The 20,224-nt window shown below is 35.3% G+C and overlaps 1 long non-coding RNA gene across 1 annotated transcript in view; it reads left to right on the forward strand.

Moving 5' to 3' along the window:
• The window catches only part of LOC118155813, a 16,454-nt gene extending 696 nt beyond the window's left edge, over nt 1–15,758 (forward strand). The window contains exons 2-3 of the long non-coding RNA XR_004746026.1: nt 12,679–12,687; nt 15,748–15,758. This is a non-coding gene — a long non-coding RNA (uncharacterized LOC118155813). The remainder of the gene's footprint in view (nt 1–12,678; nt 12,688–15,747) is intronic.
• Nucleotides 15,759–20,224: the final 4,466 nt, after the last annotated feature.

Raw genomic sequence — 20,224 nt, forward strand, 5'->3', positions numbered from 1 at the left:
AAAAAAAAAAAAAAAAAAAAAAAAAAAAAAAAAAAACAACCTCAGAAGCTCTAGTGCATCCAGGTAAGCCTGACTTTGAATGTCCTTAAGTATTTGTTAAGACTGAACAACAGGCTGTGTGGAAAAGGTGCCCTAACTTGAATTCAGATTTTGCCGTGAGGTAAGTAGAAAGAGATTTGGATAGATACTGGTGGCATGATGGTCTTCCACTAAGTGGAAATGCTGAGAATGCTATTCATAAAAGAAATCCTCTTTTCACAAAATGCAAGTCCAAAGCAGGACGAAGAAAGTGTGTCCTCTTCCTTACAGGCCTGCATCTGGGCTGTGGAGACATGTTCTGAAGAGATCACCAACATAAAGAGCGTAGAACTTACTCCGCACCGGAACAAACCAGTGTCTCATCTGTCAGGGGTAAGCGTCCTGTGCAAGGAAGGTGACAGAGTGAGTACATATGCCGTGCCATCTGTGGTTTAAACTACAGGATTGTGGAGAGCACATGGGGAAAAGGGACAGAAAAGCTACCAGGTCACTACAGGCACGGAAAAGTGAGTTGCAAGGAATACTAATAAAAACAATAAAATAAAGAAATGGGAAAAGGGGAAGGGGTTCTCTGAAAAACTTGCTGCTCCAACAGCCAGTTGGTCCCAGTTCCCGGTCCTCTATTCTCCATTTTTAGTCATTTTATATGAATTTAGTATTATATTCCAATATTTTAGTAAACATTTCTTTGCTTGAACACTTCGATAGAAAGTATCGATATTTCAGAGCATTTTCTTCCTACTCTGATGAAAAGATAGCCACTATCCTCATATCCTCATATGTTAGGGAACATATATATATATTTGTACTGTATACATAATGCCCATTGCAGTTATTTAAATTTCACTCCCTTGTTTAAGCTTAATCTTTATGTGTATATTTATCTACATGTAAGATATATACAAACCTAGATGAAGGATACCTATATATTAAGCTTAAATAATATTTCATAATGCAGTTATGTATAAATACAACCCTGACCAATGCTCCCTGTTACTTCTTTGCAGAAAATCATGAAAATATGATTTTATTCATCCCAACAAGGAATCAATATGGTGTATGAGGCACTACACCTGTATTCAGATCAGAGCCAGCCAGCTCCGGGTGCTTGCTGTCACAGGACTAAAAGAGGTGCCCCTTGTTCTCTGATGGTGCTGCATGTCTGTCTCTACATGGAGATTCATGGCTCTTAAATGCTCGTCAGACAGCTGCTTAGACCCAGTCAGAGGAAAACAGCCAGAGAGTATGATCTGAGCAAACACCTCTTCTGCTTAAATGAAAGTAATACAGTCTCCGTCAGTTTTTCTCTCTTCTGTGTCTGACTGCCTAGTGGCCAAGTTGTTTCAGATACTACCACATGGTCTGAATAATAATTTTTATTACTGATTATGTAACACACACAACTTGCAACATGCTGCAAAGGTTCTTTGGGAATATAATTAACAAACAGAATCTCAGGAAAACTGATAACCAGCAGGAAGATGTTGGACTGAGAAGTTAATTTGCATATGGGAACCTATAATGGTTACAAAAGCATTGTCATGCATGAAATGACCAGAATGAATGGTCTATAGGTCCTATAAGCACTTCTCTAGCTCATAGTAAGTGCACTCTCTTGGGCAAACATAACTTAATTCCCACACACCCCTTTCCTGCAAGTGAGAAAATTGAATCTGCTGATTAAATACCCTGTTTCCCTGCAGAGGATTATAATAGCAGAGATACTATATGAACAGAAGAATGCAGACAGATAACAATATAGATTTTTTTTATTTTTTTTTTTCCTGCAAGTGGGAATGGTTTATCCTGTGGTGGATAACAGAGCTGTTGTCATTACTTGTTTGCTTTGTGAAGTAGCTCTGGAACTGCTACAGTTACAGCAAACTGGAATTTATCTCAGCAGTATGGGGATTAGGGAAAATGGCATTTCTAAGTCCAGATTGGTGCAGCACATGAATATTGCATGTTGGTTGATTCTAAAATTTTTGTCTGAACATATTGGCAAGTCTTGCACTGTTTCGTGGGCATCTCTGTCAGCAGTTTCGTGGGCATCTCTGTCAGCAGCAGAAGAGAGATGGTTAGATAGAGATTAGATGGTTAGATAGAGATAGAGTTGGGGATGGTTGGATAGAGAGACGGTTTGCAGTCTTGTCAGTCTTCAAAATTCAAACTTTCATTCCCATGAGGTGAAGAACTAGCAACCCCCATGGGCACTACTGGAAGCCAGGAGATCCTGTTGTACTTCAGGGCCAATGTGTCTTTGAGGCACATAACTTTAAAGTTAAGTTTCTTAGTACCTCTGGCTTTGAGAATACTACAATTTCTAATTATTGTTGATTCTATTTCAGTCTACCCTTGTCTATTTTTATACGGTGCAAATCACTCTGACTTGAGTGACTGTCTTGAGCTGTGTTACAGTTATGACCAGGGCCACAATGTACATTAATAAGCATCAAATAATAAAAATATTGCCCTTTATTATTTTTCCCCACCTCTAATTATATCTTGGCTCACTCTATCTTATGGAATAAAAAACACTTTTTTTTTAGTTTTGTAAGTTGCATGTATTTTAGGAGGGTATGCAACGCCTCAGCTAGTTATGCTTTTTTATTGTTCTGAATACTAGCTTTTCTCCATTTCATACTGCATAAAAGTGTTTGTAACATGAATGATTTTTTTTTATTTTTTTTTCCAGAAGCTTCAGGGCACAATAGATTCTGTTACTCTTTATTTTTTTTCCCCGTTCATATTTTGAAGAATAGTGTTAATGATAATTTTACCTTGAAAATGAATACTTCTTAAAGAAAAAAATTGCTGTTGCTGAAACTACAAATAAATAATAGGAGAGGACATGCAGAGCAAATTTCAAAGTACTCAGTAAAACTTCTGAAGGTTTTAAATTTTATGCTGAACTGATGTTGTAACATTGTCTGAAATGACTGAGAATATTTGGAGTATGCTCTATTTCACCATAGTAGCTAACTATTGCATTATAGAAGATACTTATTTCGTGTTTATATAAGAAAAATAAATATACCTTCTGTGTGCCACTGCTAATTATGTTGTAGTAATTCACAGGATCACAGAATGAGTGAGGCTGGAAGGGAAATCTGGAGGCCACCTGCTCCAAACCCAGAGCAGGTTGCCCCAGACCATGTCCAGGTGGCTTTTGAAGATCTCCAAGGAGGAGACCCCACAACTTCTCTGGGCAACCTGTGTCAGTGCTCAGCCACCTGCACAGCCAGAAGTGTTTCCTGATGTTGAGATGGATCCATTTGTATTCCAGTCTGTGCCTATTTCTTCTTGTCCTGGCACTAAGTACCACTGAAAATAACATGGCCCTGTCCTCTTTACACCCTGTTTGCACCCAATAGGTAATTGCTTAACCATTTTTATTTTTCTTTGGTAATCATATATATTTCTCATTCTTTCAAGTATATTTGTACCCATTGAGTAAGAAGTAAGAGTAGCATAAATAATAGTAATAATAATATTTAATAAAACATTTAATTGTTTTTAATTTTGATGAAGAGATGTTTTATTACCTAGAAATGAGATGTATCAGAGTTAACAGGAGACAGTAAAATGGTATTTTTTGGTCACTGACCTTAATTTTTCAATTAAAAAATTCCAGTCATCTAATAATGACTTTGATCTGTATCTGGAAAAGCCAGTAGCAACATTTATTGTCTCAGGCAACCATATGTAACCTATGACCAGGGAAACAGTGGGAGGGGAGAATAATATGCAGGTTCCACCCCCAGGGGATAACCTCTTCCCTATAAGTTAGCAGCAAAGACATATTCTTGCATCAAAACTCATTGTTTTTAAAGAAAATAATAATAATAATAATAATTTAAAAAACACCACCATCAATAATAAGAACAAAAACTGACAATTCTGAAAAGGTGAAAAGATTATGGATGACAACTGTTCAAGAAACTAGTCATCTTAATGGCACAAAGGGGCTAAAGCTTGTCTTTCCCCCTTCAGTTCTCTTCAGGATAATTGTTTTTGCCTTGAACTCAGTAATCTGATGTCTGTTGCACTGTTAGGTAAGTAGTCAAAATATGTGAGAGTGTGAAATATCAAAGGATGGAAGATTGCAGGAGTTCATTCAATTACTTCACAGTTCATCATCTGCTCTACACCTCTGTGAGGCAGTTTAGTTTCTTTGACAGTCTGACCTTTGTGCTTAAATAGGTTGGCCTGCCATGGAGACTGTTTTCTGGGGATTTTGAGGCCACAGATATTTTGTACTTTGTAAGACTCTTTAAGTAAAAACTTCCATGTGTACTCATCCAGCTTACTTTAAGATATGATTCACCTCTTCCACTTATCTTTGCTTGTCCAGCCTTGCTGTTCTCTGAATATTGTTGTGCATTTCTTGCCTAGATAGCTTCCAGGAAAACAAAACACAAACAGGACCAGGATCAGGCATGGAAAAGTGCCTTTAGGTAGTAAATTCTACTAGTACTAGTAGTCATTTCTACTTCTTTTCACAGCTATCTGACAATCAGTCAAGATATGAACACCCTCTCCACCCTGCCAATACAAAACTCAGTAATGCTTCCAGCATCTTTCTTGGGAGGTTAATTCACCCTTTCCAAACTTGAGAATAAGGTTTTACATTTAAGAACTGGTATGCCTATTTATTTATTGATTATTTTTTATTATTTTTTTTTGCTGGTGCTACTAAATAATTTATATTCAGTTTCTGAGAGAGAAACACTCATACATGACAACATGTATGTGTGTGTATATGTATGCATGCTTTTAAGGCTTCATTTAATAGTAGAAATATAGAGTTGGGAGTTGGGGAATACATATATATATATATATATCTTATAACTTGGCAAATGCCTTCGTTCTATGCTACATTTTTAGAACAAATTAGCTCACCAGGAAAATAATAATAATTTTAAAACAACAACACAATCCCCCAAAACCTCACATTATAAGCAGTCCATTCACAGTACAGCTACAGCACATACCAAACAAGAACATTAGGGGATTAATTAAAATGTTGCCCACACCATTCCTAACTGCATCAAATGTCAGAAATAGCAAGTAGTCCAATCACATTTAGAAATAATTAATGGGAATACTGCAGTAAATTAACATAATAAATAACATTGTAATTACAGGAATGATACATGCAATTACTAAAAGAACAATCATCATTAGCAAGAGAGCTTTGTTGCTGCATTTGTGTTTATATAATTCACAGTTGTAATATTCAGTGAAAGTTATTCCAAGACAAATGGCAGATGCTACTCAAAATTTGCAGATCAGTATTCCTGGGATACTGGGGAACCACAGTGGAGTTGGATGTTTTCTGTTTTCTGGTTAAATTGCCAAACAAAAATATCCTTCACCAAACACAGATGTTTGGTTGTCCTAATGTTATTTGGATTGAAGCAGTAGTATTTTGTGCTTCTCATCCAGCAATTTAATGCACAGAGCACTCAGTCAACTCAGAATAAATAAAGGTCAAATTTTTAACCAATACTTGAACCCACCTTGCCCAGATGCATCTCAGTGTACCTTGCTATTCTTTTTCTGTGGAAGGACTGGGTAAATGGTTCTCATCATCTCTGTTGGTTCTATATATACATTGCCTTCCTGTTAGATGCCAGTAATTTTAATGTGTGAATAGCAGAACTCAGATCTTCTACTCTGTGTTCCAGTCTCTAGTAGAGCCTAACCCTAGATATCTCGCAGATATCTAATTTGAATATTTTAAAAGGAGGTACAGTTAAGCCATTCGTCTGTGGTAGAGGATCTAATTTCACATCTGTTCTTTCTCTAATTCAGGTGAGATAGAATCAATCTGCTTGTACATTCTTTACATTTTAGTCAAATGAGTAGGGTATTGTGGGATATAATACCCTTAATTATCTCCTCTTTGAGTTTCTTTAGTCTATGGAAAATACTTAAATAGTCATTCTGAGCTCTGTGGAAAGCTGGGCCCTTATGTGTATTGCTAGCATTTCAATGAAATTCTTATTTCCCAGCTCTCAATGGTATATTTTATGTATTCAGCATAAAAATAAGCACTACACAAAAATCCTAACCACATTACAGTAAATTATTATTTCCCTTAAATTTTTAGTTAGTTCTCTAGTTATATTGCAACTGCTAAGCTTTCAAGATGTTGATTAAAAAAAAAAAAAAAAAAAAAAAAACTTACTGGAATTAAGTAATGGCAGATACAGGATCAGTTGCAGACTATTTCTTATCCCCACCTGCAATGAGGTTCTAGAGATGTATAGGAGTTCGTGCCTGAACCCGCAGAAGCAGGCTTAGACTTCTTTTTCTGCATTTTACTTTCTGATTGTTGTCTACATTTTCCATTCATTTGTAATGGAAGAATTTGGTCATTGGAAATAAACAAAACCAACCAACCAACAAAACAAACAAAAAAAAAAGGATTCTGTCTATTTTATACATAACAGTGTTCCTATGGTCAACTCTGAATTTTCATACAGAAGAATCTATATAAAACCTCAAGAAATCTAAACATGGACAAAGAATGAAAAATGGGTGCTGATGCAATTAAAATAATCTTTCTCACTTTGAGAAGAAATCGAAATATGCTTTCAGTGATATTCATGTGCTGGTGTTCCATAATAAATCATATAAAAAATCATCATGCTATGTCGCTTTGCTTTGCCTACAATTAGGAATTTTCAAGTGGTTTCTATTATTACAATGGTAATCTTGTACTCCTACATAATACTTAAAAATAAATATCATAGGGTGTCTTGACTTTTTCCATCTTTTGATACCTTATTTAGCTAAGTAAGGGAGCCAGTCAGATTCCCTGTACAGCCACTGGAAGAAAATAACTCCATTACAGACTAATTTAGAAACCTCCTCTGGAAGAGTGTGTCTTAATCTGCTGATAATAAAGGGAGCCCACAGAAACTGCCTAGGCAATAGGATAATTTCAATGACCAAAAGTGAATGGTGTCAATGCTTATTCCCATTTCAACACCCAAAATGAACACTGAATAAAATGAATATTAAGTATCCTTCTGAAAGAGTGTTGAGGTTCTGGTGCCTGCTGTTTCTGTTTTCCACTTCCATTCCTTCAAATTTTGCTAGAGGTGTAGAACAAGTTATTTAGGTGCCTGCCTGGAGAGGCAAGCTGATATTTAATGGGATTTTCAAAAGTGCTTACCTTCAGATGGAGTCAAATACAAAAGGGATTATCTTCAAAGAAAACTAGGAAGAGATTTCTTCTTCAAATCAGTGAAAACCAGGGAAGCCCCATGTATCATCCATCTACATCTTTAAGTACCTAAACACCTCTGCAAGTGTACCTTAGAGCTATCTGCAAAGATACTCTTCCACACTGTTCTATTGATGTTTTGCACAGATTTAACCAGAGAACTCCAAAGGTATGTAAGATCCCCAAGATTATTTTTAAGCTCAGAGATGTGTTTTCTGTGATAGCTGCAGAAGCATGGTGTGTTTCATTATATTTCTCAGCAACAGGATTAGAGAGAGAGAAAAAAGAGACCATCACAAGGGGCCAAGGGGGGTTATGTCCTTCTCAGCACGATAATGAAGTAGAACTGTGTACATATCTGATAACTTAGAAATAGATCAAAAGAACCATCTTCAGTACACACTGAAAGTACAACATAAAGTTGGAGCTTATGTTTTGACTGTTTTACATTAGAACAAAGCCCAGTTTGGCTCTTTTTTTTTTTTTTCTGAGAAAATCTGTATCAGCAGATCAACTACACTCTATTATGTGTTGCGATCCTTCATTCACATTCCTGTTTGCATTTGCTATCATAATGAACTCTACAGAGAATTACTCCTGGTTATACAGGGATGCAATCATAAGCAACATGTTCTTATAAGATGTTAGCAGGAAAAATAAATAAAAATTGTACAGCAAAATCTATAATTTCTGATGTTTTTAGAACATAGCTAATTATATTTTACTATGGAATAACAGGAAAGGCCCCGGTACTGTTTCTGGAGAGAAGTCTTTCCTGTCTCTGTAAAGAATCTGATTATTTATTTATTTATTTATTTTGTAGATTTAAGGAACTTCACCCACTCACCCTAGTTGTTTTCTGACATTACTAATCATATTGCTGTAGCTATGTAGCATTTTTTTCAATTAGCTTTGCATAGGAGAATCTGTAACCTCTTCTGTGGAGCAGGCCTGGACTTAGTTTCTGCCTGAGAAAATTAATTATTGTGGATAATTCCCCTACCATTTACCTTTCCGGGGAGATTTAAGCCTTTATTATCTCTAAGTATTTGAAGTTACACCAACTCTTGTTTTCTTGTAGAACTACTTATTTTTGCTCATCTATGCTCCAGAACATTGCTGGCAAGCCAACATATTTTATTTATTTTCCTAGAAGAACAGCCACTTTTGCAAGTTCTGTTAATGACATGCATCTTCATTTTGTATGTCAGTAGAAATGAAAGAAATGGAAGTGTGTTTTAATAATGACTAAAGCACAGTAATTGTAACAGAAATCTACTGACTTGCCTAGTTACCTAAGCATGGTATCCTCTGGCTGACTTTCAGAGTTTAGTTGGCACTCAGAAATGAAGAGAGGCAATCATGCAGGTCAGAGGGAGAATCTTAGCAGAGACAGAACAGATGCTGCACATAGCAAGAGAATGCTCAAAACAGACGTATTAGATTTACTTTGTCCGTGTTCAATTTAAAACAAATTGCTTCTGTGTAGAATAATAGGAAGTAGAAGTACCGGAGTTTAAAGGTATTTCAAATATTTTAAAACTAATAAACAATAGTTTGACTTTTTCTAAACTTAATGAAGTGATGTCTATTCTGCTACTTACGGCTTGCTATTTATACTGTTAATGCATGACCCCCAAAATCACAGCACTATGCTTTAAATATTATATTGAGTGGGATTTGAATTTTGTTTCTATTTAACTTCTAACTCCAAACTCTTTCTGAACAAACAGGAAATGCATCAAAAGCATATGTATCTTGAACTCAGAAGAATGTCCAGCAGCTCAGGGCAGTGATGAGGAACTTATACTAACTGTATAAACTACAAGAACTTACAGAGATATTTGATGCAGATAAAAAGACATAAATATGCTTTTCTGCCCAATTTATAAGCGAGATTCAGAAGTAGTGAAATGTATCTTTTCCTAAGAATTCATTCAAAATGAGAAACAAGAATAAAGAATTACTGCTTAAATAAATACTGTAAGAGTTACTAAAACAAGAATTATGTTATTAACAGAATATTATTTCATTGCTAGAACTCAAAAGAGCAGATGAATTTAGTATGCCATTAAATTCTTGTCCAGTATTTACTGGGGAAACTATCAGAATGAGAAAACAGAGTTCAGGAAGGTGCTTCATCGTTTCCTGTAACTTGCTCAGAAAAAGCATAGAAAAAACAACTACTGGGAAAATTATTCCAAATGACTTCTGCTGCTTCCATCACCTGACAAGTCTCAAAAGTGCTAGTGACTCCTTCTAAGAGTAGAGGGAAAAGCATGTTTCTTTTTTTTTTTTTTAAAAGGTGGACCAGTGAATAAGTCATTTTTGTAGGCTAAGAGACTCAAAGGGAGGTAATGAGTCCTAGAGGTCCTCTGCTTATTGTGCACCATAGGTACAACTTACATAGTGTAAGAGAAATACATAAGGGAAAAATTTTGTTCCTGTGGGCAAGTTCTGTTGTTATCAACTAACAAAAATCACTATTTTCTTTTGTTGTTGTTGCTTTTCTTTTTTTTTTTTTCTCTTTCAATTTATAACTAGTTAGCCAACTCTTCTTTGAAATTACTTCCATATGAAAACCCAAATATTTTCTATTTTTTTTTTCTTAACTCTGTCTTTTGAGCTGTGCAGTAGTGTTCAGTCTGATAACCTAAAATAATATCTTTACCTTACAATATAATTATAATAGAAACTTATTTTACCATGTCTGACATACAAAGCTCTTACTCAGACTGGAAAAAAAGTAACAATCTTGGATTCATATAAATGGTGATCTAGTCTGCTAGCAGTACTAAAAGATTTGTTAATTAAGTTCTTTGCATTCCTGTGTTTCTCCTTAGCTCAAAACAACCTGAAATCATTTGTATTCAGAGTACGTTTGCATATTTCTGTAGTCCTCTATTATGTTAATTGTATTAAGCCCTCTATTGGAAAATTACTTGCAGAAAACAGAAAGATTTAGGAGAAAGAAGAAAAAAATAATGAGGGGGGAAAATCCTCGCAATAGGAAAATGAAAATTAATAGAAATCTCAGAATTTTGACATCAGGGAAGGTATGGAAATAGCAATTCTGGAGTCGTTAACCACATGTATTGGTACAGGCTGTGGGATGTCTGCTGGAGAGAAGCTCTGAGGAGAAGTTCCTAGTGGATGACAGGTTGACCATAAGCCAGCAGCATGCCCTGGTGGCCAAGAGGGCCAACGGGATCCTGGCATGCATTAAAAGGAGCATGGCCAGCAGGTCAAGGGAGGTGATACGGGGCCTGGAGCGTCTTCCCTATAAAGAAAGGCTGAGAGACCTGGGTCTGTTCAGCCTGGAAAAAAAAGACTGAGAGGGGAACTTGTTTATAAATACCTGAAGGGTGGGAGACAGAGGGATTTGGCCAACCTCTTTTCAGTGGTTTGTGAAGACAGGACAAGGGGCAATAGCCACAAAATTGAGCACAGGAAGCTCCACACCAACATATGTTAGAACTTCTTCACGGTGAGGGTGATGGAGCACTGGAACCGGCTGTCCTGGGAGGTTGTGGAGTCTCCTTCTCTGGAGATATTCAAGACCCATCTGGATGCCTACCTGAGCAGCCTGCTCTAGGGAACCTGCATTGGCAGGGGGGGTTGGACCCATTGATCTCTTGATGTCCCTTTCAACCTATACGATTCTGTGATTCTGTGATTATTTCAGTAAAAGCATGGAGAACTTTGTTTTGGAATAGTTATTTTGTTGGATTTCCAGGTAACAGTAGATATAAGAGGTAGAGACTGCTCAATTGCATTTTGGGAGCACTGTACCTATTGCCATTCTGACAATGATGAGGGAACTATGTACAATAGATATTGTTACTTAAAAAAATAATAAAAATAATCATAAAAAAAAAAAAACACAAACAAAAAATAACTCACTGTGCTATCTCAACAGTTATAGATGTAATAGTCCCATTACATCTGCTTAGTCTATATGCATATGTGGCACAAAAATACTGCAAAAGAGACAATAAATGGTTTCTGATTTAAAATATGGTTATTACTCCACTGAATGTAGTTTCTAATTGATACACAAATCTTTGCACGCTTACCTACAGTGAAAAATGAACCAGCTCTTTCTTTGTTAAAATTACATTTTTTATTTTTTTTTTTTCATGACTTTGGGTCAGTTTTATACTGCCTCTGCTTTCAGGTAATCACCTAATATTCCAAGCAAAGACGAGCAACACTTTTGTTTGTTTTTAAATATAATATAGATTAATGGTTTCAGACTGACTTTACTGAGTTGAAGATATGAGTTTAATTCCTGTCAGGAACAAATCTCATAACTGCTGAACTCTTGGCTAATATCAGTTGAAGATTTGAAGGAAACACTTCACCTCCTCTTTTGTCAGAAAGAACTTAGGCTGCATCATTCACAGGAGGTCTGAAAAGTGTTGAGTGAAGTACAGAGCTCCTTACAGCCAGAGATGCCTCAAGAAGGACAGGAGCATGCAGTCTCATCAGCCAAGAAGGCAAGCTTGCATCACCCTTGTGGGACCCCAGCTTCTCCTTCCAAATAGATTAAACAGAAAGTGGTATAATTATGAACACCTAGCAATGCAGATGGGGAGGAAAAGGTCTTTATCTGAACCACATTACTAAAACAGTTCCACACAGTATTTTCCATTGCCTAAACAGTCCTTGTTTACTGTGCTGACCGCTGGATCTGAGGTAGCTGATTCTTCCCCTAGACTGTACAAAGGATGTAGCTGAAGGCTATGGATTTTTCTCTGGTATTACCTGTCTTATTTTCTTTCTAAATACAAATTTTGTGTTTCTTCGGAAAATATGGGAGTTGGACTTCTAAACACTACTAAAGTCTGATCATTAATTGCAGTAGTGTGTTACCTATGACAAGAACAAAGCTGCCATGAATGTTTTGAAGAGTGAGAATCAATACAACTTCTTCTGCTGTATATGAGGCACAAACAAATACAATGATGATTTTGCATGTTTCCCTAGTCTGATAGTTTCCCTAGTCTATTACATGTTTATTGCTAAGATTGATCAAAAAATGATGCTAGTTCTTTCTAATTTTAAATTGAGGTTTGTTAACTTGTGATTGAAATATCTAGAGAGCTGGAAAATTTCTTCCTTTTCCTCCAGCTTCCTTGCACAGCTTTAGATAAGCCTTTTGTTGTTGTTTGTTTAATATATTACTGTTAATGAAACAGTTAACATCTCATTTTCATGGAAATTTCTCATCACTTCAAACGCAGCATTTCTTTTTATCCCAGTGATGAGTGGCTTTTGATGTTTCAGAAATTGTTTCCCCACTTCACAACTTGTAAAAGTGAGCACATCTTTGCCTGCATGATCCCATCATAAAGTTGTAATATGTATGATAAATAATTAGTGGTAGGTAGCATACATAGAAATATTCAGTATTGTTATCTTGTACAACATAAACAAATCTTAAGAAACAACACTAAAACTTACTTGTTACCTGTAAGCAAGCAGTGATACTAGTCACTGTGGTGTTTCACAAACACAGAACAAAAAGCCTGTTCCTAAATCTCTGCATTCAATCCATGTGCCCTCAGCCATTTCTAAATCACAGGAAGTCCTGAATATGGAAAGTCTGAAGCTCCTACTGAATTTTAAAATGTTAAATCGGTGCAATTTCCATATTGGTCTTGACTGAAACATTTACTGAAACATGTTATTTTCTCTGCCAGAAATCAAATGTATTCCATATAGTATAATGAAGGACTAAAGTGTGTTTATTTTAAACTGAAAAGAAAATGTTCTGTTGAACACTTTGAATTTTATTTTATTTTACTTTATTTTACTTTATTTTATTTTATTTTATGTATGAACCAGCAAAATATAGTATGGATAAACACAACACTATCTTTGCCAGGAGATAATCACAAGTTTTGAAACAGCACAGCAATAACACTTTCCATGATGCTGTGATTAGAGACCTCCTAAGTACTCATGAAAAAGAAAAAGGAAGTTTAGTTTAGATGGTAAATAATAAAATGCTCAGTCTAGTATAGCTAAGAAGAAATAACCTTTTTATTTCTTGATATATATTTTTAAATATTATGCTGCTGATGTTTATTCATCTGTACTGAACCAAATACTGTCCTTGCAGTTCTTTTGTAACTAGAGATACACCTTCAATAAAAGACAAACTATTGTCTTTCTTTAAGAATAGTGGGGAGTGAAATAGATCCAAAATGTGTTGCAAAGTCACAGTCCCACAGACACGCTTTAAGCAGCAGATCATCCTCTTACATGGCATGGTAATTTCTTTTTGAGTTTTAATAAGGTTGTGTGTACTGGGTACTTTGACAAACTTCTGTTTTTGTCCTTACATTTTTGACATGATTTGCATTCATGAGAATATTAATTATAAATCTATTAAAAAGACATGGGGATATTACAAGACAGTGGTTTAAAGCATCCCTTCATGAAATTTGCAGCAAGCTTTTGACTTTGGGATTCTTTATTGATTTTCAGGGAATACATGCTGGTGGAAGGTATACATAGTGAAACACAGATGTCTTTGAAATACCTCTAATACTGACATAAAAGAAGATAAATATTGATTAGTTTGTGTCATCAACATAAATATAGTTACATAAAGTTCTTTGACTCCAAAATTACATTTTAGTATAAATCCCTGATCATAAATTTGGCAGTCCTGGCTACACTGAACAGTCTCTGTAACTATAGGGCAACAAAGGGTCTAGAAGGCAAAACATAAAAGGAGTAGCTGAGGGGAGGCAGCCTACAGCTCATTGCAGCCTATAGCTTCCTCACGAGGGGAACAGAGGGGCAGACAATGATCTCTTCTCTTCAGTGACAGTGACAGGACCTGAGGGAATGGCATGTAGCTGCAATAGGGGAGGTTCAGGCTGGGTGTTAGGGAAAGGTTCTTCACTGAGAGGGTGGTCAGGCACTGGAACAGGCTCCCCAAGACAGTGGTCACCAAGCTTGCTGGAATTCTAGAAGTGTTTGGACAACACTCTCAGACACATGGTCTGGTTATTGGGTGGTCCTGTGTGCAGGCTGGAGTTGGACTTGATGGTCCTTGTGGGTCCCTTTCAACTAAGGATATTCTACGTTTCTATATGAAAACAAACAAACAAAAAATACTAAAGATACCATCACAAGTGACATGTTCAGCAAAATATCTTTATAATTATACATATAAGGAATTTGATGAACTTGACAATTGGCACTTGCACTAACTGTTAACTTTTTAAAGGCAGAAAATGTAGGCCAAACAAATTAGTTATTTATTTCAAGATATGGAATGTGATATTTAAGACTACATATTCAGACAGAAAGGATGGAAAAAATAACTTACACCATTGAATATTTTATTCTTTCATTTTTAAAGTAAACATATATGGATGGTAATGATGGATATGTTCAATCTCAGGACACAAAGCATTTAACTAGATCTGGGTTTATGAAAAACAAAAAAACTTAGCTATTTGATGCATTATTTTAGATTGCTTGAATATTATGGTATTGGAATTTTGATAAACCAAAGAAGAAAAATGCCATTTTATAGTTGTCTGGTCTACTGTATAAAGATCAATAAAAGTAGTGATATGCCAATAAGCCATTTAAACAGTCTGAGAACAGGATTTATTTATTAATTCATTTTGCTAGAGCCATAAAATATGAGGTTCAGTCTATCACAGAAATAAGAATGAAGATTTCATTTGAGATATTAAAAGAATAGCGCAGTATTACACTACCCAATTGTGAACTTTATTAAAATGTTAACAATAGCTTGAAGTTACTACATAATGGAATGTAATGATAGATTTCTTCTGTTTTGAAATAGGAAGACAGATAGACTTTTAAAATACATTTATATAAACTACTTAGTTTTACTGTTTTCTAGAAAAGGTAATGCAAATGCAAAATACTTTTCCTAGTGGAAGGAACATTATGCCTCAGAATTAAAGCAATTCTCTGCAATTTTTTATTTATTTATTTATTTATTTATTTATTTGTCAGATAGAAACATTGGTTTGGGGAATTTCTGGCACATCTTTGTAACAATTGTAACATATTCAATTATTTATGAAAACTCAGATATATAAAGAAGAAATACCATAAATGGTTTTAATTATAGGAAATTACCTAAATAATATGATATACATATTGCAATGAGACCTATGGTAAGATGCAGTATCTAATATTGCTCATACAAACATAGAATCAATGATTGTGCCTCAGAAAATAAAAAATGAAAAATGAAGTAGTATTTCCACTGGGAAACTAGACATTCAGAATAGGGTAGAGCATTTTGTTTTTCCTATTTATTGAGAGATTTTATGTTTATGAGACCTATTTTCTTTGGGTAAATATAATTTCTTTTGAATGCTGCCTTCACTTAATTTATTAATGCTGTAATGAACATACCTGATGTGCAATAATATTTTCAGGTGCCTTCACAGTGTTTTTCAAAATAGTACTTGATGTGTCTTGGATTTTTCTAGTATAGGTGAAAGAGAAGAAAAGAACAAACTCAGATACAACAAATCAATAAATGATTTGCAGTACTGGCAGCTAGGTGACTCATGAGGGTCATGCTCAGAAAAAGGAAAAAAAAAAAAAAAAAGTAATAAGCGGGTTTCCACTTTTTACACAGAAACCAAATATATAGGAAACCTTACAATCAGAAAGCTTTGATTTCACCTTTAACCCAAAGGGCTTGTTCAGACAAGCACATTGACCGATGTTCTTGGTTAGAGTAACTGTCATGTTCTCTGGAGCTGATGTGGCCTGATTCCTTCTGAAGCTCCCTCAGGGAGCTACATCTGCACCTTCTCTATTGTGGGTTTATTATCCTCTACTATATGTGCCATTAACTTTAAAATTCATTTTTATGCAGCATTCTAAATTCATTTGAAGAGCTACTTCTATATATTTTGAAATAATCTTTAGTTTGGACTTTCTTGTTTAGTTCTGTTTTTCTGATTACTTACTGATCTGTAGATGGTGACAACATGGTATCTTCTGTATCTGTAAAGCTTTTATTGACTATAATAAATACCATTGCTTGCTTGAATATCACTTAGGTAAGGTTCACAGTAGTTTCATGATTTACTAATAAGCCAACCTCATTGCATGGGTGGGAGTAGAAATCAGATTTTATAACCTACTCAGAGGTTCTGGTTTAGACATCCCAGGGAAAAATGACAATTCCCTTTCCAATAATTACATTGGGAACTTAGATACTCTAGAGAACTGAATTTCTAGTCATATTTCTAAAACCAGATTAGGATTGCCTGTTTCCTAATGATCCTTCCATATTTTAAAGGTCATGCTTTGGAACAATATAATTTCTTCTGTTAAACATTAGGCTCATAATTTACAAGGTCTAGGCTCTAAGAATTGAAAGAAATTTGACTGTTTCACTGATTTAAAATGTAGGACACCTGGATATTATAATCATAGTTTCTTGCATATTAAATGATGAAGATTTTACCTCAATTAAAGTATGTCAAGACACAGATTTTAGATTGCACCTTAGACAGAGAAAAGCAGAGACCATGAAATAAATTACCATTTGGAATAGGATACAGCCAAATAATCCAAGGAAATGATCCAAGTCTTTGGCAGTGAAAAGGTGATTCCTCTGCCAATTTGAATTTAGGAATAAATTGTTTTCAATTCCACATTGAAATCTCAGTGTGATCTTAACATGTGGCATCAGCTAAGGGAACAAAGTGCTTGAGACAAGGTTGTTTCCAGTGTTTTTGAGATCTTTAGGGTAGTCTATTTGGTCTCAATCTATTAATGTTTCAAGCAGAGAAGAAAGGAAAGAGTAAAGAAAAGTTGATTACTTCAAGTCAATTCCACAATAACAAAAGAACAAAACATGAAGAAAAACCTGAGTTTGCAAGAAACTAGCGGAAGCCATGAAACATAAGATTTAATTATAATCATTTTCCAGATACTGAGCAGTGAATATTACAAGTTCGCTGATAACACAGGTGATTGTATTCTCCCTGTGTCCCATGTAGAAAACCACAAAGAAGGATACTTACCTATTTGCAGGTAGAAATCATAGAAGAGACTACTAGGAACAGAAAAAAATACATATATTCCAATCCCACATACTAGAAAAAAATATTTTAATTCAGAGTTAGTCCTCTGTTAATTAAAAAAAAAAAAATAGCAGGCAGAATGACATTCCATCCACTTAAGTGAGACGCAATGCTAGTCTACACCAAAAACAGAGTTATGATTTTTAGGTGGGTAAGACTTATAATATGCCACTATTACATTTCTACTTTTCAGCTATCACTACTACTCTCAGTGATGCCAATGCATTAGCAACTTGTCCTTCTCAGTATTTGTTATCCTGTTATTAAAATGTGATCTTCAAACTATTTCAACAAACATATTTTATATTAATTGAGACCATACCAAGAAACACTGAAAAGTGGAGAACCAAAAATCATTCCCTAAGGGAACCTCAGCAGAAATGTCTCCAATCATTATCACCTCCTCAGTAACAATTATAGTTTGAGATATGTCAATGAGACAATTTTAAGTAAGTCTGATGTGTAACTGATTAATTCCCTAATGTAATCTTATTACTCAAAATGTTATGTAGAATTAAAATGTCTTGAAGAAAATGGTATGACAAAGCAAAGGAATTACTTTTATCAAGGTGTAATTCTGTCAACAAAACAAAACTACAAAAACAACACAAGAAAAAATAAAACAAATAAAACAAGAAAAAACAACAAAACAGCACAATGGTTTGGGTTAATAAGACTTACTTTCCATGAAACCATGCTGGATATAAATCAATTATATTTTCATTTTCTGAATCTTTATTGGTAGAGTCCCAAAATAACCATGCAGTTAATCCAGTTATTCTACATGATGGTGATTAGATATAGGTTGATAATGTGATAAATGATTAAGTCCCAAATAGGATTTTTGTGATTTATTAAGCGAATAGAGGCAAGCAAACAGCGCTGGGTGCACCGGGAGTCTCTGCTCTACCAGGACGCACACCTGTTACATCAGGTTTCTGATTCTTATGCTCCTAGACTAATACATATTCATCACTATTCCTAGAAAAGGTGGGGTTATTATAATTAGTTCCTGGAATCCAAACTCTCTCTGGACGCATGCGTAGCAGTCTCTGGTGGTCTTTCTGGGGGTCTCTTGTGCTGAAGGCTCATAGTCTTCCTCCCAGGCTTTGTCCTTTGGTCGTCCTTCAACTCCCCCTTTCTCCTTATTTGCTGGATCTCTTTGCTGGTTATCAGAGGCTTGCGCAGCGTCCCATGCAAAAGTCTGCAGTTTCCTAAAAAAAACTCCTTGGTCCTCTTACCTCCCAGACTAGAGTCTCAATGTTCGCCCTTCAAACCCTCTATTTACACAAATTGCTGGATCGTTCCTTTGCATGATACAAGAACTATGTACACTAATCACTCTGTTTTTCTTAAATAGGAGCTTATATTTCATCATGCGGCCCTAGCATACTGACACGAATCAAATAAACACATTTCACAATAATGAATGCATTATTCTTAATTGAACTCTTCTATCTGGCACATGGAGCTATGACCCATATTTAAGAAGCAAAAACATTACTGCCTTCAACTCAGCAATTTGGAAAACAAGAAGAGCCAGGCTGCCTACAGAGTATTATGACGGTATGACAGAAAGATTGAAGCTATCACATTTCCCATCTCATTGTCATGCTGGTCTTTGTGCTAAGTAACGCATCCTGGTCTAAGTAGCCTGTAGCATCCAGTAGTGGTGAAGATAGTTCTAGACATGTTTGCGTGTTTCTAGCTTCTTCCTGCATATGAAAATATAATAATAGGATGCCAATATCTAGTCGTAGAGTAAATTCTTTTATATACACCAGGTACAAAGTTGAAAGAGACAGAAAACCCACAAGAAGATCTTTAACAGTGATTATTTCTTTGAGAGAAGCCTGAAAGTGTTGGACATGTAAAAAAATGTGAGTATATAAAGCTTGAAGAAGCTGTGTATAACTTCTAAAGATATTTTATTGAGTATCTTCTTAGAAAGTTGCTCTTTTAATGTTAATGGATATATTAACATTCTATTACCTGAATCACATTTAAATGCGAAACTTCATATTATTCTATGAAGCTGTTAGCTGTTAGTTTCAATTCTGCTGGCTGTTTTATCAAAAACAAAAACAAAACGACAACAACAATAAAAAACAAACAAAAAAACACCCTATTTGATGTTTTAATTTTATTTTAAATACAGCAGTGGACATTCAAAGTAGGTCTTTTTCATGTCATCGGATTGAAGAACAAAAACTGACTGCAGGATTTAAGAGATTAGTTCTTCTTTACTTACTTGGACAAAATATGCATTGATTTTCAAGGGACAAGTCCACAAAGAAAGAATGCAGGAACAGGCCGTGCAGCTACGTGTTATGTAGTCAGATATGTTAGTGAAGATACACGTGTTGTTTCAGTCACTACCAAAAACAACTAATATCCAGGCATAGGTCAGGAGCAATGATAAATCCCTATGCAAACCCTCAGTGTTTTCTGTCATGGCGGTGATGAATGGAAACATTTCATCTGCATCTTTCCTTCTCTGTGTTCCCACCTAGATCCTGTTTCAATTCATATGCCAATCCCAACTGAAATATCTATTATTATTCCTATAAAGAGACACAGTAATTAAAAAAGAAATAAACATTATTTTTTTTTTAATAACTTCAGAGTTAATTAAAAACATCTCCCTGTTGGCCCTTTCAGATAATGTTATTAATCCTTTCACAAACACTGAAATTCAGGCCAAATAATTCCATGCAGATAGAGACACCTTGGAAAGCCAATCCCAAGACTGGTTCTCTCAAGGTGTATTTCCCAGTACCTCTCTTAATCAAGAATGTTATCTGTACCGGGTCTGGCTGGGATGTTAACTTTCCCT

The sequence above is a fragment of the Oxyura jamaicensis genome, chromosome 1, assembly GCF_011077185.1.
Source record: "Oxyura jamaicensis isolate SHBP4307 breed ruddy duck chromosome 1, BPBGC_Ojam_1.0, whole genome shotgun sequence".
NCBI classification, from domain to species: domain Eukaryota; kingdom Metazoa; phylum Chordata; class Aves; order Anseriformes; family Anatidae; genus Oxyura; species Oxyura jamaicensis.